General features: G+C 53.1%; 1 protein-coding gene across 1 annotated transcript in view; it reads right to left on the bottom strand.

The window, feature by feature from the left end:
* The window catches only part of TVP23A (trans-golgi network vesicle protein 23 homolog A), a 121,565-nt gene that overhangs the window by 91,434 nt on the left and 4,438 nt on the right, over window positions 1-25,693 (bottom strand). The window lies entirely within an intron of this gene.

The raw sequence follows: 25,693 nt of genomic DNA, 5'->3' as shown, positions 1-25,693 counted from the left end.
AGGCAGCCTGTGCACCCAGTGTTGCCTGCCTGTATATGGGGCACTTTCGAAAAATGCAAGATATATAATGAACTTGCCCCTTTCGACGAAAACATCTGTAACTGGTCACGCTTCATTGATAATATCTTTTTCGTCTGGAGCGGTGACCAGGAGACACTCAATGAGTTTATCTCATGGATCAACCTACCTGATGACAATCTAAGGTTCACGGCACAGAAGAGTGTCCACAAATTGGAATTTCTAGATGTTGTTGAACACCTTGATTTCCAACTGAAGGTATCGCTGTTTATTAAACCAACATCCAGAAATACCCTTCTTCATTTCAATAGTTTTCATCCTAAAAGTCAGAAGGATAGCATCCTATTTAGTCAGTTTCTACGACTCCGTAGAAACTGTACGTCCATCAAAGATTACCTTTATCATTCTGAAATAATGAAACAAAAATTCATCTAGAGAGGATACCCCAACAGGCTTGTTAGGGATGCTCTCAAGAGAGCACGTTTCTATAATCGTGACACACTGTTTGTCCCCAAGGAGAGGGAACAAACAGAGAAATTGGTCTGTGTTACGAAACACTCATCCATTAACCATAAAATCCGTCAAATCGTGCACTCACAGTGGCATCTACTAAACCTAGATAATCAAATACCTAGGATCTCCAAACCTCTGTTTGCGTTCCCGAGAAATAAGAACTTGAGGAACCTGCTGGTCAAGGCTAAAATACCTGAACAGACAGATTTTTGCAGAGATCCATCACAGGGAACCAACCTACACATGGACATCACAAATGCGGGACATGCCACGCATGCCCCCCCAATACCATTGTGAGAATATCAAAATCAATAACCGGGCCATCAACTTGCGACAGATGACGAACTGCAGAACATCTAACTGCATTTACCTCATCTTATGCCCCTGCGAAATACCCTAGGTTGGTGAAACTGCGCGAGAATGCAGGATCCGCATAGGAGGAACAGAAGGCCAACATCAGGCAAGGTAATCTCACAGCCACTCGAGTGGTGCACTGGATAGAGGCATACCACACTGAAGATGACTTGCACTGGATCATATTGGAAAACATTCGCTCTCAAAAGGGTTCTGACAGCAACAAGATACGAAAAAAGTGGGAGGTGTTTTGGATTTTCCTGCTGTGAACGAATCCTTGCAATGGGAAAATGCCATCATTTAAAAGCTGGACCTCATCTGATTTTTCATTGTTTATTATTTAGCCTTTAGACATACCCTTAAGAAACTCTTATCTTATTTTGGTAATTTGCCTTTATGATTTCTTCATGGGGAAAAATTGTTTCCTATATATACACACCGGCACTTATGTTCCCCGACTTCGTGGACACCTGCTCCTTTAAGCTGTTCTCTGCCTCCCACATGTGCAATATTCTCCTCCCATGGACTGGCCAACGTAACGTCCATCTAACGTTTCACGCGAGACTGGGAGTATTTAAACAGCCGATTAATCCGCGTCTTCGTTTAAAGCATCCCACGGGTAGCCGAGGGCCGTCTTATACAGATGCCGCTCCTTTGACCATCGTTATATCAGACTCCCGGTGAGTATCCTAAGCACGTGTGATCTTATCACTCTTTTAGTGATATAGCAGTATATCTTATTCAAGCATTTTATTATTGCTCTGCCTGTGTTGCACGACCACTCGGCCTATTGTTGAAGTCGTCCTTATTGTCGGACACTTGCTCCGTTGTACTCGCATATTCATCACGGGTTAACGCCATCAGTATTTCTATAAGGTAGTCTTTAACATTTATTTTAGATGGCAACTTTATATGTTGGTCAGTTTTATTATCCCTACCATTAATTATTTCTGACTCCCTCTTCATTTTTACCATCTATATCATTCGACTACCGATTTAGGTAAACTGTTATCTTAGAAGTTACTCCCTCACAGACACCTAATGATTCAACCAGCGAACGTTCCTCCCAGGTGGACCATTTTACTCACCCGATTTGGTTTGCCACAAGTATTAGCACAATTCCTTTTGGAAGCTCCAATGTACCTATAGAACAGGTGAAAACTCATTTGGACCGTTGCCATCTAGAGCTTTTAATTGATAGGATCACACCACTGCACTATATTAACTCAGATTTTCTGATTATCTGTTATGTAACCTTCCGTTTAGAAATCATATGAGAAGAGATATCCTGTGTTTTCCAATCTCAGAAATCACGGTAGAACAGATACCCTAAGATTTAATGGGCTATCGTCCTTGTCTATGGAATTTTCTGGATTCCCCAGCTACCTTTACGGCAACAATCTCAATTAAGTACGGTACCTTTCCCTGTCTCCAACTCCAGCCAATAAAAACCCTCACTGGCGGACGAATGCACTCAAACAAATCTGCTCGCTGCAAGCTTCAACGCATCTTTTTTGGTACTCTTCATCTATCTTCGCTGTTCAGGTGAGTAATGAAACGGATAGCTGTTACTCCTAGCCCCTGCCTTATAGGAGTGCATCGTCCCCTTTTTGGTTGTTCTTGTTTATATTTCCATGCAGACTCGCTTATCAGCATAACCACTTTGTCCACACGCGTATACAAACATCAATCTAGGTCTGTTCGGTATGTAGTTACCGTGGCTATTTTTTATTATTTACAGCTTTAAAGCAGAATCCCTTTACTGTCATGAGTTAATACGGTTGCACATTTTTTCCCTGAATCAGGGACCCAAGACCTATCGTTTTTTTTCTTTTCTTTTTTTCATTCATTCCTTCATTATGTTTTTTCTTATGTTTGTGATGTGTTTTCGACATGTGTCCAGCTTATGTCGGTTGACCTTAAACATTTTTCCTTATTAGACCACTATTCATACTAGACCATTGCGCATATCAACCATGTGAAACTACGTCTTTTTGAAGAACATTTTTTAAAACTATCAAGGTTCCTAAAATGAATTAGATTGTATTTAATATTTCTCACTACCTAACAGGTCCAATGGACTTTGGACATGAATGATTCCTTACGCCCTGAAGGTGATACCCCTAAAGGGGAAGTAACACCGAAACGAGCATTGGTGCTTTGATCTCACATGTCCCCTACATATATACTTTAATGATTGATCTATGTGAAGATGAATAAGTGTTTATTTAATTAATATATGTAAAAGAAAAGTTTCTTCTATATGTTCTTGAGTTATAATTTTATAAGTCTTGAACTGTAAACTAGTAAATTGACTGCTTTATGAGGAAAAACATTATTTGATGTATATGTATAGGGGCTTGGAACTATAACTGTTTATGATTTGTGATGAATGTCAGGTGTGTTTTCAAGGTTTGAATGGGTATATCTGAGCATAAGAATGTATGAATGTTATGTGTGAAAGATAGTCCATGGGAATTACTATGATTTAAGCCTGATAATTTGTTTGTATATATGTTATTGTGTAAACACATGATTAATGCACTTATCTGTTTTGATTAATAGGAAAATAAAAGTAAAATATTTAAATAAGTCGATTGATTTAAGTGTTTGAGCGCATGGCCTAGCATATTTATAAAACAACATAATTGCGTTCTTTAAAGTAGATAGGTAGGGCAGATTGTTTTCCTTGGGTTTTTTTTCCTAAGTGAGCCTAGAATCAAACATGCCTTCTGAGGAAAATACAGTTATTGTGAGACTTCAGAGCTGGCCTGTGATGTTAAGGGTGCACCCATAGTGCACCACCCCTCTAGTTGAGTGTGACCACAGTTTTCTCTATACAGGAAAGAAGAGGCCGAAAGTGGCAGTAGCATTCATTCTAATGGAGTGACATGGGCCCAAGAACAAATCATGCAGAGGCCAAGCATAAAGATTGACAAAGTATCCCCATGCTTTGAGCAGTGCAGATCACCTGCTTGACCAAACCAGACTTATAGGATATGACAAGTACTGGCCATGGCACAGCCAGTACAATTCAGTGTTTTCTTAACATCCAACGTGGAGCAAATGACCAGTGTAGCTGAGAAGGACAGACAGTACTGTAGTGGAACCTCTGCCAGTTGCTGCACTTCCTCAACCAGACTGGAGCCAAGTCCAAGCAACACTCTGAAAGCACTGTTGCAGAACCCCATAGAGAGAAAAATGTGTCTGAACGTGGGCGCTACTTGACTGCAAAAACAAGTTGTAACCGACCCCCAGCAAGGAACAGTCCAGGTCGTTTTGAAGGACCTGTGTGGTACCTCTGGTGCATTGTGCCTTCCATGAAGGGCAGAAGGACAGGGCGTGGCTTGGACGCCGATCCGGATGGCGGCGTGAGCCCACAGCTCCGTGCCTGATCCCTTAATAATCCTGTAATCCCTCGCTCCTGGGCAAGCACAAAGCCCAGGAACCGAGATCTGGTCACCGGACACGCCACGGGTGTCGATCGTGGGTCAGCAGGTGGCCGTAGATGGAGGGGAGAGCGAGGAGCGGATTGCGGTGCCCCGGGACTGAAGACAAAGAGCCCAAGATGGCGACCGGGCCAAGCAGAGGAGCCTGAGAGGCAGGGCGCCGAGGACCGCGGCTGCGGAGCGGGCAGCGGTCCGAGGTCACAAGCGGGCGCAGCCCAGCCTGGCTGGCTGGAGAAGAGAGACCGTGGGGGAAGTGCGGAACGGGGGCCTCCCAACACGGAGTCGTGGACTGGATGCCCATCCCCCCCACCGCTGGAGCCGGCGGCCATAGCGCCAGGGACACGACATCTGCGGTGCTCGGGACCCTGACCAGGCGCTGAGGAGCTGGTCGCGGCGCAGCACAGAGGCATTGAAGAGGCGGGCCCGGACCGCGAAGGGTGAGGAGCGGCCGAGGGGGGAGAGCGCACGACCTGGCCGGCCGACCGCGACGGGTCGCAGAGAGGCCACGGACTGGTGCAATTGGTGGGGAGCCGGCCAGGGGAGCAGGACCAAGGCGGCGAAGGAGGACCGCTGCACTGCACCGCCGGGAGGACGCACCCGAGCCCAGTGGGGGCTGTGATGCATTGAGAGCCTGAGGGGGCGCAGTGGACTATTGGCCTTAGCGCTTGTCGGATCCCGGTGAGGAGGGGAAGCGCGGGCCGACGGAGCCCTTGGGTGGTGTGGACCCTGTTGGAGCGGGCTCGCCAGGAGAACCAGGGACGAGCTTGCCCTGAGCGTGGTGGTGCCTTCTTGAGCGGGGTGCGAGCCCTCTGGAGGGGGCGGCCATATTCTGGGCAGACGCTTGGGCCTGAGGAGTGCAAGGAAGACTCGAGAGGCAGCGCCCAGCAGCGGGTACTTTGGAATAGCCAGACAAGCAGGGGCCACACAGCGGTGATACACGCAGATACCCTGATGGCCGCCACTGGCTGTACTGGGAGTGCGGACGGCAGAGGCGGATCGCTGGCCGTGCCGAACGCAGACGGGGGGACCCCAGCAACGCAGGAAGCGTCAGCGCAGGAACTCCGACTGAACGCGCGGCTGGATGGCATATTGGATGCGATCACGGCAACCAAAGAATCCCTACACCACGACATTGCTCAGGTGGCCACAGGATTGGGCCTGCTGAAGGCGGACCACGCAAAATTGTCCGACAAAGTTAAGGATAATGAACAACTGCTCCTAGAACTGAAACCGGAGGTGGTCACTGTGGAACGCAACTTGTCTGATGTCATGGAGAGGCTAGCGACGCTGGAGAGACGGGCGGAGGACTCCGAAAGCTGCAATAGGGGGAACAACATACGGGTGGTGGGCCTGCCAGAAAAAATTGAGGGTGAAGATGCTGTGGCCTATATGGAGGATTGGTTGAAAACGGTCGTGGCCCCGGAGGGCTTATCACCGTTCTTCTCCCTGGAGCGAGCGCACAGGGTCCCGACTCGCCCGCCCATGCAGGGGCGCCCCCCACGGCCGATGGTGATCAGACTCTTGCACTTCAAGGACCGGGACTTCCTGATACAGCACGCTCGGTGGGCCCCTTCAAGGTAGACAACAGTTCGGTCACGATCTTTCCAGATTATACGCAGGAGGTTCAGAGGAGTAGGGCGTCGTTTCTGGCCGTGAAGAAAGAGCTGAGAAATGAGGGTATTCAGTATTCCCTACTCTTCCCGGCCAAACTGCGAGTGATCATGGATGGGGCGACCCAATTCTTCCAGACCCCCGACGAGGCGTGGTCTTGGTTGGAGTTGTACCGCGCTGGCACTGATCGCCAACAAAAAGGCGAACGGGGGGGCGTGGCTTAGCGGCTGAAGATGGCGGTCGCATAGCTGTAGGGCTCCGAGAGTGAGACAGCGACCCCACAACAATCCGACCATTAATCCGACCACTAATAACCTTGGTCCGGTGGAACCCGGATCCAGGACTGAGCGGGAAACACCCAGAGGCGAAACGGCCGAAAACGGACACCGGGTGGCTAACTTCCAGCATCCGCCGCCAGAGGGCCTGCGTCGCTCCAGCAACACCGGGACCTCGTAGATCTGGAGGCCGGGAGGAAGTGCGAGGGGAGCGGCACGGAGAGACCGGAAGTGAGCATTGCCCACCCCTCCCCCCCGAAAACAAGCCTGACCCACTGATCGGAACATTCTCCGAGTGCGTTCAGGCGGAGAACGCAGACTGCGGAAGGAGGAGTACGGTGAGCACGTTTGGCGGGGGCCGCAGCGGGCCGGCTCTCAGTCTCCGAATGCAGGAGACCTGCAGGGGACCTGCACTCGTGCGGCTCGCGGCGCCTGCCGCATCTTAAAGTGAGTCGGTGCCACTCCAGAAACGCCCGCATTCAGAACGGAGTCGGACTTTGCTGTGCGCAAGGCAGGGGGGGAGCAAAACAGCTGAGGAGCGGCATAGGAGGAGGAGGCGGCCGGGGCAGCGACGAGAGCTCGGGCGAGGTGCCCATACACAGCATACAGCCCCAGAACCTGACGGTGAGCTGGGGGAGACATCCACCCCACATCACCCGAATATAGCCGGCACTGGATTGGGGTTTGCTGAGGGATCATCCTGTAGCGCGGACTGAGGTGGAGGTCGGTACCCCAAGGCGAGGAGGAACGAAGAGTGGCGGGCTGGTAGCTCGGTGCACTGGGTCCGACCCGGTCTGCCCTTGAACTGAAGCCCTCTTCTGCCTGATTGTCAGGACAAGGTTCTTGCCCATCACATTGCCATCCACGGACTGGCCGCTCTCCCAGTAGTGGAAGTGAGTGGACGCGAGCATCGAGGTCCACCCTTCACCCATTACTCACTGACGCCCCACAGACCGTAAGGAGCCGGGTCGCAACATGGCAGGCAGGGGCCCGAAGAACACCTCGTCGCAGTCTACGCTGAACAAATTTGCGTACGAGAGGCAGGCGCACTCTCAGGCTGAACCACGCACGTCAACGGGAAAGTCGCCAGAGACCGATGGGACGAAAAAAGCAACGCTTGAGGACGTGATGAAGGCGCTGGCGCAGGTACAGGCCACAGTGGGATCCACGGCCACAGAAGTCTCGCTCCTGAGGGCGGACTTCCAGAAAATGGGAGAAAGAGTGAAACAGGTCGAAGTGGTCACTAAGTCTCTAGTGGAGGACGTCTCCGACCTACAATTGGCCATGGAACGAGTGGTGGCTGAGAACAAGACACTGAAAGAAAAACTGGACGATCAGGAAGGGCGCTCGAGGCGCAACAACATAAGAATCCTTGGGGTCCCGGAGTCGGAAGGTACTAAAGCCATGGATCTGTACGTGGAAGACCTGGTCAAGACACAACTCAAGCCCAAGGGCCTCTCGCACTTCTTCTCCGTCGAAAGGGCGCACAGAGTTCCAGGGGGTCAGCCCAAGACGGGGGCCGCCCCCAGACCCATCATAGCGAGACTGTTCAACTTTCGAGACCGGGATGCGATCCTGCAGACGGCTAGGAGAGCGGCGCCGCTTCAAGTCCAGAACTCCACGATAGCCTTTTTCCCGGACTATACAGCGGAGGTGGCGCGCCGACGGAGGACCTTCCTCGACATCAAACGGGAACTGAGGACTAAGGAACTGCCGTACTCGATGCTGTTCCCGGCCCGGCTGAGGGTGGTTGCGGACGGCAAGACTTGGTTTTTTGATACACCAGAGTCAGCGCGTGATTGGCTGGATGGATGGCGTCAGGTAGGATTACCCCGCCGCTCACAGAGAGCGAACCAGAACCACCGGGGAGGCAGCCAGCCGAGGTCCCAGGCGTCAGGTGGAATTGAATCGACGCACTCGCAGGCGCAGGAACACGCAGTTAGTCTGGAAGAAGTGGAGGAGTAGTCCCAGACAACGATTGGAATGAACGTAGCCATGGCTTCGTGGGTGTGACCCGGCTTGGACACTGGCTGGGGGAGACCGGAGAGGGCAGGGGTCATGTCTACTCCGGAGGACACTTCACCCCAGCAAGCAAGTACTGTTAATGGGTTGGGTAAAGCACTCTGCTGAGTTGGGGAGGCGGTCAGTTTTAAGCCCGTCTGGCAGGGAGGCAGGGAGGGGGGGGGGATTGGGGGGGTTGTTTGAACGTTTTAAGTGAACCGCGAATTGTATTCTGCTGCATGTCTCTCCAGGATCAGTTGGGGAAGGGAGAAGGGGAGCTAGTTGAGTTTTTAGGAGGTCTACTGGGTTGGTCGGGTTGTGCTGGCGGATGCCCGCGATGTCCCACTGGGCGGGAAGGGTGGGACACGGTGATCGCAGGACACAGTGGTCAAATAGATAGCCACACGATGGAACATGGCAGATTGCTCACAACGTAGGGGGGAAGTGTGTGCACCTGGTCCCCGGGGTGCACCCCTCGCATTCTAACATGGAACGTGCGGGGCCTGAGGGATAAGGTAAAACGAGGGCTGGTACTCGCTGCACTGAAAAGACAGGGGCCGGCTCTGGCGCTTCTACAAGAAACTCATCTACAAGGGGGGACTGTAAAGGCACTTGATAGGAGAGGTTTCCGGATGGTGGTGCATTCAGAGTTCTCATCTGGGTCTCGAGGGACTGGGATATTACTTCAAAAATCCTCACAATTTATACCACTGAGCACGAAAACAGATGGGCAGGGTTGCTTTGCGGCCATACAGGGACAGTGGGAAGGGAGACTTCTTAATGTGGTCTCAATCTATATTCCACCGGCCCTTCATTCCGTCATGCTTCCGGCCCTGGGAGAATTCCTGCTGGCACTTCCGGAGGGGGACATTATACTTGGGGGGGATTTTAATGCCACAGTGGACGTTACACTTGATAGGTTCCCACCCACAGGGCCGTCAGGGGTTCCCTCACGCTTCCAACGTTTTCTGACTGCAATGGGTCTGGTTGATATGTGGAGGCAGGCACACCCAAACATGAGTCAATACACTTACCACTCAGCTGTCCACAACAGCCTCACAAGGATAGACTACTTCTTGGCGCTGGGGGACAGTATGCAACACATGGACACCATAGACATTCACCCTAGGGGCATTTCGGACCACTCCCCGGTTCTCTTAACACTCTCCACCCAGGGGAAAATCCGTAAACGGATATACCCTATACCGGCAGCGTGCCTCAAGGTGCCCAAAGTCAGGAAAGCGCTCAAGGTGGCGACGAAGCTTTACTTCGAAGAGAATCTAGAGTCCGTGCAATCGGCAGCGACCCTGTGGGAAGCGTACAAGACAGTGTTGAGGGGGCACGCAATCGCTACACTTGCAGGCCATAGGAGAGAAAGGGCGCGCGAACTGGCCGAAATAGAGCTAGCACTGAGGGAAGCGACAGTGACACACGAGGCACGCCCCGCGCCAGACACTTCCCGCACGCTGCGCCTCCAGCAGCACACGTATACGGAATATCTGCGGCACCAGGTCGGAGGGCAGATAACGGAAACTAAGAACAGAATATATGACATAGGAGACAAAGCGGGCAGGATGCTGGCCTGGTTGGACAAGAAGGGAGGGAGCTCGAGAGGTATCCAACAGGTGACGGATAGAGGGGGTGTGCTACACACGAGCCCGGAGCGCATTGTAGAAATATTCGCCGTCCATTTTGAGGGCGTTTATACGTCTGACAGGGAGGTGACGGTGGACATGGCCAGGGCAGCGCTGGAGCCGATCCACACACCGCGGTTGCAGCCGGAGGCTTCCGCAGACCTGGAGGCAGACCTAACGGTGGATGAAGTCCAGATGGCAATACGGGCGTTGAGGCCCGGTAAGGCGAGCGGCCCGAACGGCATCCCAGTGGAGTGGTATCAGGCCGCTTCGGGACGGCTTAGTGCACACCTACTGGCCATGTACGAGGATAGCCTAGCGAAGGGTGAGCTCCCACCAGACCAGAGACTAGCGACGATAATCGCGATTCCCAAACCCGGGAAGCCACCGGAAGACTGCGACTCGTATCGCCCCATATCCCTGCTCAATGCAGAAGCTAAAATACTAGCCAAACTCCTAGCTAACAGATTGCTGGCACACCTGCCGGACCTCATACATCCCGACCAGTCCGGGTTCATGCCTCACAGGAACACGGCATTGAATCTGAGGAGAGTGCACGGAGTGTTGGCGGGAGCGGAGTCGATTCTCGAGCAGGCGGTAGTATTGGCACTCGATGCGAAAATGGCATTCGATATGGTTGAGTGGACTTACCTGTTCGAAGTCCTGGCACACTAGGGGTTCGGTCCCAAATTCATAGCATGGGTTAGGCTGTTATATGCGGGGCCAATGGCACAGGTGGTAGCGAACGGTCATATCTCACGCACATTTCCCCTGGGTAGGGGTACTCGACAGGGTTGCCCCCTGTCGCCACTGCTCTTTGCAATCGCCCTGGAACCGCTGGCACACCTGATACGGTCCACACCACTGATTAGAGGGATTTCCTGGGCTGGGGGAGAGGAGGATCGCGTCTCACTATACGCAGACGACATGTTGGTTTACCTCACTGACCCGGACCATAGTATTCCGGCGCTCCTGACTCTGTGCGATGATCACGGGAAAGTCTCGGGATACACGTTAAATTGGAATAAGTCGGTAATGTATGTGTTGAAGGGACCGGGCCCGACGCTGGCTGCTCGTGGCCCCCTGACCGAGGCTGGTTCCTCCTTCAAATACCTGGGCATATATGTCACCAGGGACCCGACTGAATTTATGCAGAAAAACCTGATGCCTCCTTTAGACCGGCTCAAACAAGACGTTGGGGTGTGGGCCGGGCTGCCCCTCACGATGCTGGGTAAGGCAGCTTTATATAAAATGATGTCATTGCCACGATTCCTTTACATACTGGAGAATACGCCGTACCCGGTGGAACCAGGATACTTTAGGAGAGTGTCGGCGGTGGTGGCGAGTCTCCTGTGGAGTAACCGACCGGCCCGCATAGCGCAGGCCAAGCTGCACAGAGGGTGGTACGATGGTGGGATTGCGTTGCCGGACCTGAAACTGTATTATTGGGCGGCACAGCTGAAAATCATAAACCAGTGGATACATGCCCCCCAAAATGACCCGGCGTTCAGAGCGGACAGGACACAATTGGGAACTAGTACTCTATTGGCCCCTTTATACGACCAACGTAAGGTGCGCTCGCTTCAGGGACCCACAAAACTCACTGCGGGGTTATGGCACAGGGCTCAGGCGACTCTAGGGTGGAAAGGGAGGATAACGAAACTTACGTCCTTGTGGGACTCCCGGGCGCTGGGGAACCTGCGGAACAGTGCAGGCTTCACCCATTGGGACATGTTAGGCCTGTCCACGGTGGGGGATCTGTGGGAACGGGGCACGGTGATTCCGTTTGCACAACTGAGAGAACAATACGAGCTTGGGCCTCGAGAAACTTTTCGATATGCTCAGATCCGACACGCATTACTCGCAGCCATCCCCCCAGACTCGGAGGTGCCAGAGGCCTCGCCACTTGAAGACCGTCTCCTTACGGAATATATGCCAGAACGAGCCACCTCACTCACATATAGAAAACTAAGTAACAATCTACCGGACCCCATGCTCAAACTTAAGGAAAAGTGGGAGGGGGATGTGGCAGCTATGGATGAAACCGAATGGAATGAAGCTGTGGCGTCACCCAAAGAAGTAGGCATATCAGCTAAATTCCGGCTCATACAACTCAAAATACTACACAGAGTGTATTATACTAGGACGACACTACACCTCATACACCGCGCGCAACACCCATTTTGTCTCCGAGGGTGTGGGGAGGAGGGGACTTTCTTCCACACGATATGGGACTGCCCCCGCATTAGAGAATATTGGAGGAGTATACTGCGCACCATATCACAAACTGTAGGAACCTCCCTGATCCCTGAACCGCGCAAATGCTTACTTAATGTGTGGGAACCCAATGATTTAACCAGGTACGGGTTGCAGTGGGTCACGTTGGGCTTGGTCATAGCTAAGAGGGACATAGCGCAGAAATGGGGGGCCGCGGAAGTGCCGACGAGGTCGCAGTGGTGTGAGAATTTGGACAAGGTAATGCTCACAGAAAGAGAGGTGTATAGGAACAGGGCATGCCCGAGAAAATGGAATAAGATCTGGTCCCCGTGGAACACTTACCGGGGAGACATCTGTGAGCCCCTACCAGAGGACGAACCGTTATCGTCTGACGAGGAAGATGAGGAAGATTAGCGTCCACAGGAGGAGGTGGAGTGGGGGAGGGGTGGGGGCAACGGGAGGCAATGGGGAGATGGGAGGGATGGCATGAAGGGGACAATATAGCAGGTGCACCGTAGGACTTCCATGTAACCTAGTCTTCAGCACTATTAGTTGTGAGTAATTATACGAATATTTTGCAGGACAACTTTGCCAGGAACTTTGCAAAGCACAGCGTGTGCGGAATCGCTTCAGCGCGAGCTGACCTACCCGAGATTTCTTTGTTGATTCTTAGGTTTGTTTATTGTTTAAAGCATAAAAACCAAAACCTGAACCTTGGGCGAGCAGGACTTTGCTTGTGCATAAGGCACATTTCCTACGGAGCGCATTCACAGGAACGGGGCCACAGTAACTAATGTGCAGACTTTTCCAGTACAGAGGCTCATTCTTGTATGTTGTAGCGGCCGGCTCGCTGGGTTGTGGGCCAAGCGCTGTGTGTGATTATATGATGCAATAAAGGTTTTGGGAAAAAAAAAAAAAAAAGGCGAACGGGAACGACAGCAGCCGGTGCGAGTCCGGAAGTCCCAGCGCATTCGCAAGAGGAACAGACTTAAACAGGCACAGCGGGCTGCCGAGATGGCGGAGGACAGAAAGGGGGCGCTGGTGGCAACGGCGTTCATCACGGGTTCGCAGCAGGAGAAAGAACTGGAAGACTCGGACTCGGAAGTGGAGAGCAGAAAATCTGGGGAGGAACTGTCTGAGGTAGACAACGTTGTGGGACCGGAGGTCACCCTGCAGACGGCGGATGGACTGTTCAACGAGTGACAATGGCTGAGTGGGCCTACAATGCGGCTCCTGCTGGAGCGGACTATCTGGGGTGTCTGGCGGACCGACAGGTACTCTGTTGTGTGTTGTGACAGTAATAAGGGATCTAGGGCTTAGAGCGGGGACACAGTTTGCCCCGGGTCGGCCCGGACCTCCCCTCATTGCCCTTAAGGCCTTCTGTGGTGACGACCACAGTATAGTGGACTGAGTGTGATGTTTTTGGTTTGGATGGGGACTGATGCTTTGTTATTGGGTCCTGTTCTGGGGAGCGGGGTTGGAAAAGTTTTTGGGGATGTTTTACGTTGGGGAGAAAGCTGCCGCGATGTGGGGGTTCAATTGATGTTGCTGACCTGGAGGGGGAATTGCAGCAATGGGAACGTTACCTGATTTAAAAAGCCTTACATGGAACGTCCGTGGACTACGTACGATGTCCCGGAGAAGCAAGGTGCATGCTTACTTGGTAAGGCGAGGCATCCAGATTGCATTATTGCAGGAGACCCACCTGACCAAGCAGGAATGTGCTGCGTTGCAAAAGAGATGGCGAGGTCAGGTGTTTGGCACAACATATTCGGCATTTGCTAGAGGAGTACTGATATGGGTGAGAGCGGGAGTTCCATTTCAGGTGACGAACCAACTAGTGGACCCTGAGGGCCGATTTGTGGTAGTGGAGGGCAGGCTGTATGGCCGGGCGGTGGTGCTGAGCAGTGTCTATGTCCCTAATGTGGACCAAGCCCGTTTCTTTGATAAACTCTCCGGATTAATGGCGCACTTCCTGGCGGGCCCCATTATAGTGGGCGGAGACTTTAATTCCATCACGGATGTGGCACGGGATAGATCACACCCTCCGCTGGCCGACTCTCCGGTACGGAGGTTGGCCGCGCACAGGAAAGATTGGCAGGAGAGGTGGGGCCTGGTGGATGTGTGGAGGGAACAACACCCCGGAGTTAGGCAGACCCCCCAGGATATAGCGGCATGAATTAGCAAATTTAGCGGCACAAAAATGCAAATTTAGCGGCACAAACATGGAAATTTAGCGGCAATTTTGCGGCATTTTATTTGGCCATTTTTCCTACAACCAACACAGATATCTTTGTTTTTTGAGTTAATTAACATGAAGCTATACATATATGCCAGTATGGTAAGCACCATCTGTGCACACACATTCCGAAGTATACATATATCCAAGTACATTCAACACCCACAGTGCACACATTTTTCGTGAGAGGGGGCCCTATTTCTCCCTGGAATGATTTAGCGCCCATGAATGCACCCCTGCTGGGGCACTGCTGCCACCTAGGCCCATGAGGCCTGATACCTCTTCATCAAGCGTCCTATGGCGCAGGATGGTGGTAGTTAGTGTAGGTGCATTGCCTGCTGCAAAGAACGTGTACGATAGAGATGGTAGAACTGAGTATGAGTGAACTATGAGTAGCACTATAAAAATTAAATGTATGTCAGAAAGGGGCTATGGAGTTATGAGGGGTACTGTTGGAGTGTAATAGCAGGGCTTAATTTGAGCCAGTGGTTTCCGGTGCTCTGCGATGTCACCTAATTGTCAACATCTACACTGATGACAGTCTGCCACATAGTGGTGATGTATTTTTGCTTTCACAGCAATAGTGTTTATTCATTCAATACTCTTTAAAAGGGACCAATACCAGCCGCCCAAGCAGATCCTATAGATTTGGGGGTGATTAATAACATGAACAGACTCATTTGTAGGGTATGATGGGTTGGTAGTTGTGCTGGTTCTGTCATTGGCAGAGCTGGAAGGGGCAATGGAAGGTGCAAGCTTCAGTGGGCACCTGACGAGGGCCCTGAACGTATCTTTTTTTTTTTTCAGAATTAAGCACTGGGTGGTAGTAAATGAATTTGCGCAGAAGGACGTCAATGAGGGGGCGCCAAAAAAACTGGCATCAGGCACCCACCAGCACTAAAGCCAGCCCTGGACGTGGTCACTGTTGTGTAAAATATTGCAGCGAGAAAACACTCAGTGAATAGATCCTTGTGCAGACCAGGTTTAGTCCTGGCAGTGCTGACACAGACTTTCATATATATTTCCTAGATGGGTAAATCGAGTGCCATATTGCTGGGTAATAACACCTAATAGTTACAGTGCTAAGAACCTGCAAAAATACGCAAGTAAACTCTAGCTAAAATTATAAGTTTATGCAAACCAATCTTGAATCTTGCAGGCAGATTTCTGCAGCGGGCGCTTTAACCCCCTAAGCTACCTCACTGGCACACCCCATTCAAGTAGCAATAGTTGTGTCATCCAAGAGCTGTAGGGAGACAGAACCGCACACACACACGCACTCGCTCTCAGTTTTGAAAGTCTTCAAAAATGTTGGTGATTTTTTATAAAATATTGTTTTCTCTTACTTAGCAACCCTACTAATCTGTTTTCCTCTCCCTTCCCACTGCTTCTTACGCAACCCTCAAGCACCTTAACATTAAATGCCAGTTTGACTTTTGGAAATTCTGAAGCACAACTCCCCTGCACCCCCCCCCCCCCCCGCAAGCATCTCACTGACCAAGCTGCTCCCCTGCGTCCAAAAACCATTGCATTATCAATTTACTTATGCGTACAGCTGCATCAAAGCTGTATGTTCACGGCAACATTTTTCTTTATATCCGTCTGTCTTCTAGAAACAGAAAGTGGAGAGATGTGATGAGAAAGAGCGCGATGGGAACCGGAGAAAGCAGGGGGGGGGATATTGAGAGAGATAAAGAGCGAGATACCCAGAAAGCAGAGAGACAGAAACTATGTAGAGGAGTGCAGATGGAAAAAAGATAGACACAGAAAAAGAGAGGTGGTGACGGGTGGTGAAAATGGACCTAGGCGCAACACTTCGGAAGCTGAAGCAGGGTTGGTCCTGAAGTCAGACAGGACACAAAAGGTCGAGGAAGGGGGCTGGCCGGCTGGGAAGGGGCAATCCCGCTTCTCTCTGAAGTTTCAGTAAAAAGGGTTCTTTCGTTTCACACCTCTAACATTCCTGCCAGATTATTAGGCAGAAAGCGCCTGGGCTTTCTCAGAGACTCGCCTCTTCTTCATCCAAAGTTCACGGGCTACGGACACAGATGCCTTAAGGCCGGAGGAGTAAGCAGGCAGCTATTACAGCTGTACGGCGCCACGTAGTGACGTGTGCGCATACAGCCAATCAGATGTCACCATCTTTTATGCTGCCGGCCGGAGACGTTTTTCGCGGCACTAAAGGTCAATATCGCGGTCATCGCGGGCTTCCGCTGATTTCGCGATTATTTCGTGAATCGCGAAATCGCGAAAAGCTGGAGGGTCTGGTTAGGGACTACTCCTTTTCAGCACTGCATGCATTACATGTTAGAATAGACTCTATACTTTGTAGCAGTAGTATGGCGGCACTGATAACACATACGGAGTATCTGGCCAGGACCATCTCTGACCACAACCCCTTAATGATGACAGTACGATGGCAGCGGGTGAGATCTGCAGTACCGACATGGAGGTTGCGCCCTGACACATTAGAGGATCCAGTGTTTAGCTCCTCGGTCCAGCAGGGCATCGAGCAGTATTTTGAGGTGAATGAGGGTACGACCACTGCGAGATCGGTGGAATGGGATGCGATGACGGTGGTGGTGAGAGGACCTGTACCTGGGCTTTCACAAACAGCGCTCCTCGCTGCAACGACCCCCTCATTCCGACGCCATTCACGAGGGCGAGGCGAGACACGCCCCCTCGGCTGGCCACGCCCCCCGCCAGGAAAACAGACAAATAGAGCGCGCCAAACGCCAAGCGCCGCACTATTGATTGGCTCCTGAGGCGAAAAGCCGGGAGCAGGGGACAAATTGATTTTTAACTATTGTGTGTGATACTTTGTTTTTAAACCTGTACCTGGGCTTTCACAAACAGCGCTCCTCGCTGCAACGACCCCCTCATTCCGACGCCATTCACGAGGGCGAGGCGAGACACGCCCCCTCGGCTGGCCACGCCCCCCCGCCAGGAAAACAGACAAATAGAGCGCGCCAAACGCCAAGCGCCGCACTATTGATTGGCTCCTGAGGCGAAAAGCCGGGAGCAGGGGACAAATTGATTTTTAACTATTGTGTGTGATACTTTGTTTTTAAACCTGTACCTGGGCTTTCACAAACAGCGCTCCTCGCTGCAACGACCCCCTCATTCCGACGCCATTCACGAGGGCGAGGCGAGACACGCCCCCTCGGCTGGCCACGCCCCCTCCAACCTCCCGATCAGCGGCATAAAGTATGTGTCTTGGTCGGACGCGCAGCGGACGAGCGCAGCGGGCGCGACGTTTGCGCGCCGAAGGCGCGCCTAAGGCAAGCCCGTCTGCGCCCGTCCGCGGCCGGACGGGGCTAGGGGCACGACTCCATGCCAAAACTACATCCTACTCTTCCAAGGATCTAATTGCTCTTCAAGGCCATTGGCTACTTCCAGCTCCCATCCGCAGACTGATCTCCTCTCTAGGCCTGGCCTCCTCTTCCCCCACAGCCCCTCATCCCCCGTTACATGCTCCCCTGTCACCCCGTCCCCTCCCCCCGGACCTCCTCCCCCGCTCGCCAGCGTTGTCTGTCTTTTTACTCAATACCAGGTCAGCGGTCAAGCACCACCCTGAGCTGTTCGTCTTACTCGACTCCGAGAAACCTGACCTACTGCTCCTGACCGAAACTTGGTATTGTGACACTTCCCTCCCCGTTCTCCTGGCCACCCTACCCCCCTCCTATGTGGCCCTGCGAGCCGACCGGCCGGCAGGCAAGGCAGGCGGTGGGGTCGCCCTGATTGCTCGGTCCGAGTTGAATTTCCAATCACTTCCCTCCCCCCCCATTCCCCCTGCTGACTTCCTGGTAGTCCGTTCTCTTTCATTTTCTCCCCCCATCACCTGCCTATTAGTGTACCGGCCTCCCCAGCCCTCGCCCGCATTCTTGCCGGCCTTTCAAGACCTGTTGGCCAACTTGGTGGTCAACTACGCCTCGGTCTTGGTGCTAGGGGACTTTAATTACTGGCCCTCCGACCCACACGAGTGCCCAGCCTCAAAAGAGTTTACAGACTGCCTTTCATCCCTTAATTTCGTGTCGCACATATCCGTTCCCACCCACTCCCATGGGCACACACTGGACCAGGTCTGGTCCCTCAACCTCCCCGTGGCCTCGGCCACCGTCTCGCCGTGCCCATGGTCCGACCATGCCCTCATTTCCTTCTCTATTCCCCGTAACGCGATGCCTAAAACCCCGCATGCCAAAAACATCTGGGCACGGAACTGGAATAGACTGGATTACCCCTCCTTGACCTCCATGCTCCGCGACTCCACCCCTACTCTTGTTGGCTTACCATCTACCTCTCAAGCCAAGGCCATCAACACCTGGCTGGCTGAAGGCTGCGACTCTGTGGCGCCCCTACGCCGCATCTCCATCCGCCGACCAAAGGACGCTAATAGATGGTTCAATGACCACCTAAAAGATCTCAAACTGAGCGCCCGACGGGCAGAGAGGCAATGGAGGAAAAATTACAATCCCTTATCAAAAACCCACTTCATTTCAGCACTGGACAAATACAAAACAGCAATCCTGGCTGCTAAGACCGCCTACTTTTCGTCAAAAATTACTTCTGCCGAAAATAAACCCAGGGAAATCTTCGGGATAGTGAATGACCTGGCATTCTCAGACCGAACCTCGCCCAATATCCCTCCCTCCCAACCACTCTGCGACCAGCTCAATACTTATTTCTTAGATAAAATAGCAACCATCAAGCTCAATATCCCTCCACCTTCTTCTGCCTTCGTCGATCCCTCCCCCCGTCCCCTCCCCTACCTGCTTACCTCCATCCCCCCCCTCACTCAGGACTCTTTTATGGAGATACTCCCTAAAGTGAAGTCGGGGTCTCCCGCGGACGTCTGCCCAGCACGAGTCCTGCAGCAAATATACTCCAGCTGCCCTGACCCCCCCATTGCCTTCCTCAACAGCTCCCTGGCACAGGGCGTAGTGCCCTCTGCGCTCAAGGCAGCTACCATAGTGCCCATCCTGAAAAAACCTGGCGCTGACTCTTCTATCTCTGCCAACTATCGCCCCATCTCCCTGCTACCCTTTCTGGGCAAGGTGATGGAACGCCATGTTACCGCGGTGCTCAGCGCCCATGTTGAGGCAAATGGGGGACTGGCATCCCGCCAAGCCGGGTTCCGTCCCAGGCATTCGACCGAGTCAGTCGTGGTCTCAGTCTTGGACAAACTCAGAAAGGGTATGGATGGAAACAAACACCAGGCACTGGTCCTCCTTGATCTATCCGCCGCCTTTGACACGGTGGACCACACCATCTTACTTACCCGTGTCAAGGCGGCCGGCATCGGGGGATCAGCCCTGATCTGGCTTTCCTCCTTTCTGAGGGAACGCACTCAGGCGGTCCGGCTAGGCGACTTCACGGCCACTCCCCTCCCTGTCACCTGTGGTGTCCCCCAGGGATCCTCTCTCTCCCCCTTACTTTTCAACCTTTATATCTTTCCTCTCATCTTTGCACTACAGCAGCTGGAGGTCACCGTCTATAATTACGCGGATGACCTCCAGCTCATCTTTGATCTGTCCCCTTCCCCTCTCTCGGTCTCTAATTTCCAGTCAACTATGACATTCATCAGGGACTGGATGAACCACAACCACCTTAAGCTGAACCCGGATAAAACCGAGCTGGTTCTCACTGGTGGTTCGTCCAGTCCCTGGAACTCTCTCTTCTGGCCCCCCTCCCTTGGCACTGCACCGACCCCCTCCATCACGGTCAAAACACTTGGTGTCAAAATAAACAGCCAACTCACCCTCCATTCACAAATCAGCTCTGTGGTGTCCTCCTGCTTCCTCTCTCTCCGCACTATCCGCACTGTCTCCCGCTTCTTTTCCCCCCAGGCACTAAGATCATTATGGCCGCACTTGTGATATCGAAACTGGACTACGCAAACGCTCTCTACCACGGTATCCCCGCATACAGTCTGCGTAGACTCCAGACCGTTCAGAACCAAGCAGCCCGGCTGGTGTACGGTCTTCCTCGGTATCACCACTCCACCCCTCTTCTCAGGGAGCTTCACTGGCTCCCTATAAAGGAACGGGCCCTATTTAAGATCGGTTGTATGGTCTTCCAGGCCCGCCAGGGCACTGCCCCCGCCTTCATCTCCTCACTAATCAAGTCTTATGTACCCGTAAGAGAAATCCGGTCTTCCTCCAAGTCCCTCCTCCATATCCCTCGCTTCACTCGCAAAAAGTGGGGCGGGGCCAATTTCTCTACCCTGGCTCCAACCTTTTGGAACTCACTCCCTGACCACCTCCGCTCTGCCACTCAGTATCTCCCCTTTCGCAGAGATCTGAAAACGTTCCTCTTCAGCCAGGCTTTCCTCACTTAATCTTCCTCAAAATTCCCTTCACCTCTCCCTGGTCTTTCCCCCTCAGCTGCCGATCCCCCCAGCGCCAAGAAACCGCAAGGTGTACGCTGCGCTCTAGAAGTATTTTAAATTAGAAATTAGAGGAGTATGTATGGGTAGATTTTCGAATGTCAGAACGACGGTAGTGGCAGATCTGGAAAAAGCAGAAAGTGCGCTACGGGACCTAGAGCGGCGCAGGCCAGAGCGACCGGAATTACAGGACAGGCTGCTGGAGGCGAAAGAAGTAGTGGCAAAGGAAACGGAAAGACTGAGATGCTATGATTACAAGTTTTATCTTACCAAAGTACACGGGGAGAGGGATAAGGTGGGCACGCTACTTGCCAAACTTGCCAACCCAGAACCTAGAGGCAACCCGATCATGAGCATTAAAACGGGGACAGGGGAAGTGGTCTATACCCAGTCTGCGGTCTTGAATCGCTTTCAATCCTACTATACGACTCTGTATGAGAGCCAGTTGGGGGGAGATGGAGCTAGGATAGATGAATACCTGGAGGCTGCTCGGCTCCCGACGTTAGATGATGAGACTGCGAAGGATTTGGGCGGCCCGATAACTCTGTCGGAAATTCGGGTGGCCATTAAACAGATGGCTAGGAATAAGACGCCGGGGGTGGACGGCCTACCGGTGGAATTTTATGCGAAATTCATAGATATTTTGGCTCCAAGACTCTTAGTGGTTTATTCAGAAGCCCAGACCTTGGGACGCCTCCCCCAATCAATGAGGGAAGCCTTAGTGGTGCCGTTGTTGAAACCAGGGAAGGATGCCACAGAAGTGACTTCATATAGGCCCCTGTCCATGCTGACAGTTGATTACAAGATCTTAAGCCGTATTCTGGCGACTAGATTGCTGCCACACATGACCACATTGGTCCATGAGGACCAAGCGGGGTTCATCCCCACCAGGAATACGTCCCTCAATATCCGCCGCCTGATCCGTATACTGGATGCCGCCCAAGCCCTGGACAATAGACCCGCAGTGTTATCAGTGGATATAGGGAAAGCCTTTGATAGCCTAGAATGGCTATATCTTAATACGGTCCTGGAGAAGTTTGGCCTGGGGGAGGGCTTTGGCCGCTGGACGAAGGTCCTCTATGCTGATGCAACGGCCAGGGTCAGACTGGGACAGGCAATCTCGCCCGCGTATCCGGTGCGCAGAGGGACGAGGCAGGGCTGCTCGCTGTCCCCTCTCCTGTTCGCTTTGGCGATGGAACCATTGGCGGCGCAGTCGCGTACTGGAGTACTGTACCCAGGAGTATGGAGCAATGAGGGAATCCATCACATCTCGCTGTATGCGGATGATCTGCTGCTCTACTTGGAGGACACGGAAGGCGCCCTCGATGGGGCGACGGAAATGCTCTCCCGGTTTGGCAGGTTGTCGGGCCTTAGGGTGAACTGGAGTAAAACCTGCATTTTCCCGCTGAAGGGGAACGTGTCATATCCCCCTCTGACAATAGATGTGATCTGGGATGGCTCCTGTTTCACCTACCTGGGGGTCCGGGTTTATCATGAGGTTGCTGACCTACTGGAGGGAAACATAGGCCGTTGTATAAGGGGGTTGCGGGGCTGTATGACTTTCTGGGCCTCTCTCCCCTTGTCGGTGCAGGGCAGGGTAGCGCTGCTGAAAATGGTGGCACTGCCGCGGTTGCTTTATTATTTCCGCACCTTACCGGTGTGGATCCCTCTGAGGATTTTCAGAGAGTTGCGATCGATGGTAGTTGCCTTCCTTTGGGGCCACGGAAGACGCAGAGTGGCGCTGCAGACTTTGCATAGACCCAAGCTTGAGGGGGGGATGGGGGTCCCCGATTTTGAGCTGTACTACCTAGCGGCACAGCTCCAGATCTTGACGCAGAACGTCGCGAGGGAGTTCAGGGGCCCCAGCGAGGGACGGGGGAAAGGTATTCAGCGGCACATCCTGTCCTACATTGTGATGCAGCAGAAGCTGCGATTGGGCGCTCTCACGATTGAAGAGAAAACCCTCAGGTCGTGTTGGCTTAGGAGCCTGAGGAGAGCGGGATCTGCCCGCCCATACGCTCCGGAGATCCCCATAGGAACGCTGACGGCACTGCCTCATGGAGGAGATTGGTCTCCGTTGGCGGAATGGGAAGATCTGGGATTGCAGATGGTGGGAGATCTCTATGCTGACGGGGTATTGGTTCCCTATCGGGTGCTGCAGGACCAGTTTGGGCTTGCGGATGGGAGCTACCTCTTGCATGCCGCAGTGACAACGGCGATACAAAAACACTGGCAGGGGGGACTGGGCGAACCAGATACGACTATGGCCTGCCAGTACGTCGTGATGGCTGCGGGTACGGTAAAGGCGGTGACCTGCCTCCATTCGAGAATGCTGAACGAGGGTCTTGCACCGTTGGCCGAGCTGAAGGGAAAATGGGAGGACAGCATAGGTAAGCCCATACCGGATCCGGTTTGGGGCCATATTTGGAAGAGGGCATGGAAGGGTTGTAGGAACACCCGCTTCCAACAGGTACATTTCTTCATATTGCATAGAGCATATCTGACACCAGGGAAAATCAGACGGCACTTTCAGGTGCAGAATGCAGCGTGTCCGAGATGCTTAGTGCCTGCAGTCGAGTTAGACCACATGCTGTGGGGTTGCCCGCGGTTGGGGACATACTGGGCAGAGGTGGGAGAGCTCTTGAATGCGGTCACGGATAGGGCGGTGGACTTTGATATAGCTGCGTGCATATTGCTATGGTTCCCACACACAGCGAAGACCAAAAATACGAGCAGGTTTATTGACCTAGGACTTATTCTAGCGCAAAGGGAGATTACCTGGCACTGGAAATCCAGGGAGGGCCAGTCTGTTCGTAGATGGTCGAATGAGCTGCGAAAATGGTCCCAATGTGAGAGTGTGATTAGAATGCGGCAGGCTACGCGGACCGGTAATGAGAAGAGCCTAGAGCTTGCGAGAGCGTGGGAAATGATTGTGCAGGACCTGAACGACTACTTGACCAGGGATGAAGAGGAGGGAAGCCTGGGCGGGGCGGTTCCATGAGGCTAGGAAGGCCGAAGCTTGACCCCGATGAGCAATTTGACATCTTTTTGGGACCCACAAATACCACCCACATCAATGGCAGCAGGGGAGGGTGGGGGGGGGGAGATGGATACTGGGACACTGCAGACACATCAAAGGGGGCATCCACAACAGGGGAACCCACCAGATCACCAGCAGTCGGTGGTAGGGAGACACAGAGGGGTAGGTGGGGAATGGATGATATTAGACGCAATCGGACGACAGCTATAATAGAGAACCAGTGTAGACCTGACGGGGTGGATACTGGGGACCCAGGCGTAGCCTTAAGTGAAGTGCCGGAAGTGTCGGCGGCGGGGAGGGGGGGGGGGGGGGGGGGGAGTTTTGTTAGGCAATAAAAGCAGATACATGATTGTGCTGTTGACCGGATGTCCTCACGGCCAATGGGAGGAACAACCTGATGGAAATTGTTGGTGCGCCGCCCAGCCTCCGGGATGTGGGCTGAATGGCCGTGTACTATTTTACCACAATATGGGGCCTCGAGTTGTGAGAGGATGACTGGTCGTTTGACCTTGAAGATTGTCTATAATTCTGCAATAAAAACAAATTTTAAAAAAAAAAAAAAAAAAAATGAAGGGCAGAAGGACACCAAAGCCAGCTGATCAGGAAGCAAGAACTACAGCAGAACGATAACTTGAACAAAGAGAAGCGTATCTCCTTCGACCAAAGCCGCTGCTCAGCCTTTGCCCTTGATGCGCTGCTTGCCCTGGGAACCCTGTATATTCCTCTTTACTGGACCTCAAAGACTTGCTTTATCCTAAACCTACTGGTCTGGAGGGGGCGGAGCTTGCCGGCGCCGATGGCGGTCGCCTGATAGAGGAGCTCCGCGCCATCACCATGAAAATCCGCTCATTATCCTGATCTAACTGAGCAAAAGTCTCAAAAAAGGAGGCACACAACGGCCGACACCTACTACGGGAGATTCGGAAGATCCCGGACAGCCCAGGCGGAACGAGCGCGAAGACGAAACCTCCAGGGAGCCGGGCCGCAGACCGGGACCTCGATTTGCCCGGCGTGCGTCACCGACGTGCGGCCGTCCCGTGTACAGCTCACCCGGTGGTAGGCGAATCACCCGCATTGGCCCGAGAGCGTGTCTGAGCCTCGGGAGGGACTGCGCCTCTCAGGACACTCCGGCGCTGTGGCGGCCTGACGTGATACGGCCTGGGGGCATTGTCAGCGCCCGGGCTCACGAGCGCGAGCAGGGCTCCTGTGGGGCCTTGGACTGATGTCTCAGAATCCCCCTTCGGATAAAACCCGCATATAGCAGACTGCCTGGGCCCATAGAGAGGCGCCCTCCTGCGGGGCTGGCTGGTGCTGAGCTGGACCTCGAATCCTCCTGGATGCACACCGGTGTGTACAGTTAACAGCTGTGAGGGGGGAGACACTGCGCGCATAAGAATTAATCTCCCTGCTGCTGATCACTGCCGAGCCACACTAAAACACCTGGAGGCGACACCCTGGACGGTCACTGACCCCTCCCCTTCTGGACACTACCCCCAGCCTTCACAGAACAATGGCGGAGAGAGAGCCTGGAGACGCGAAAGAGCGCAATTCATTGTCCCTTCCTAAGGTGAGAGCCAACCGGCCCTGGTGGACTCTTGCGGTGTGGCGCCACCCGGGTGCCTGCTAGGATCGAGCGGGCGGAGTGTGGTCCTTGAAGAGAGGCCCATCTCCTGTACTGCGGTGTACGGCCTAGTGCCGTCGCGGCCCACGCAGCAACATGGGAAAGGGGGACAAGACCCAAACTAAACTCCCGTTCGAACAACGCCGAACCAAGGCCCCAGAGCCCAAGGAGCCGGAGCCTGCGCAGCAGACCAAGGGTGCGGAAGGCACGATCTACTCGGATATTAAAGAACTGCTGGTCACAATGGAGAAGGGCCTGCAAGAGAGTATGGCGTCTATAGGGACTAAGCTTGATGCCCTGACGTATCGCATGGTCCGCATGTCAGAGAGAGTGGACAAG

Source organism: Lissotriton helveticus, chromosome 10 (assembly GCF_964261635.1).
Source record: "Lissotriton helveticus chromosome 10, aLisHel1.1, whole genome shotgun sequence".
Lineage (NCBI taxonomy): Eukaryota > Metazoa > Chordata > Amphibia > Caudata > Salamandridae > Lissotriton > Lissotriton helveticus.
Note: the sequence above shows the minus strand (reverse complement) of the source record. Positions and strands in the feature narration are given on the sequence as shown.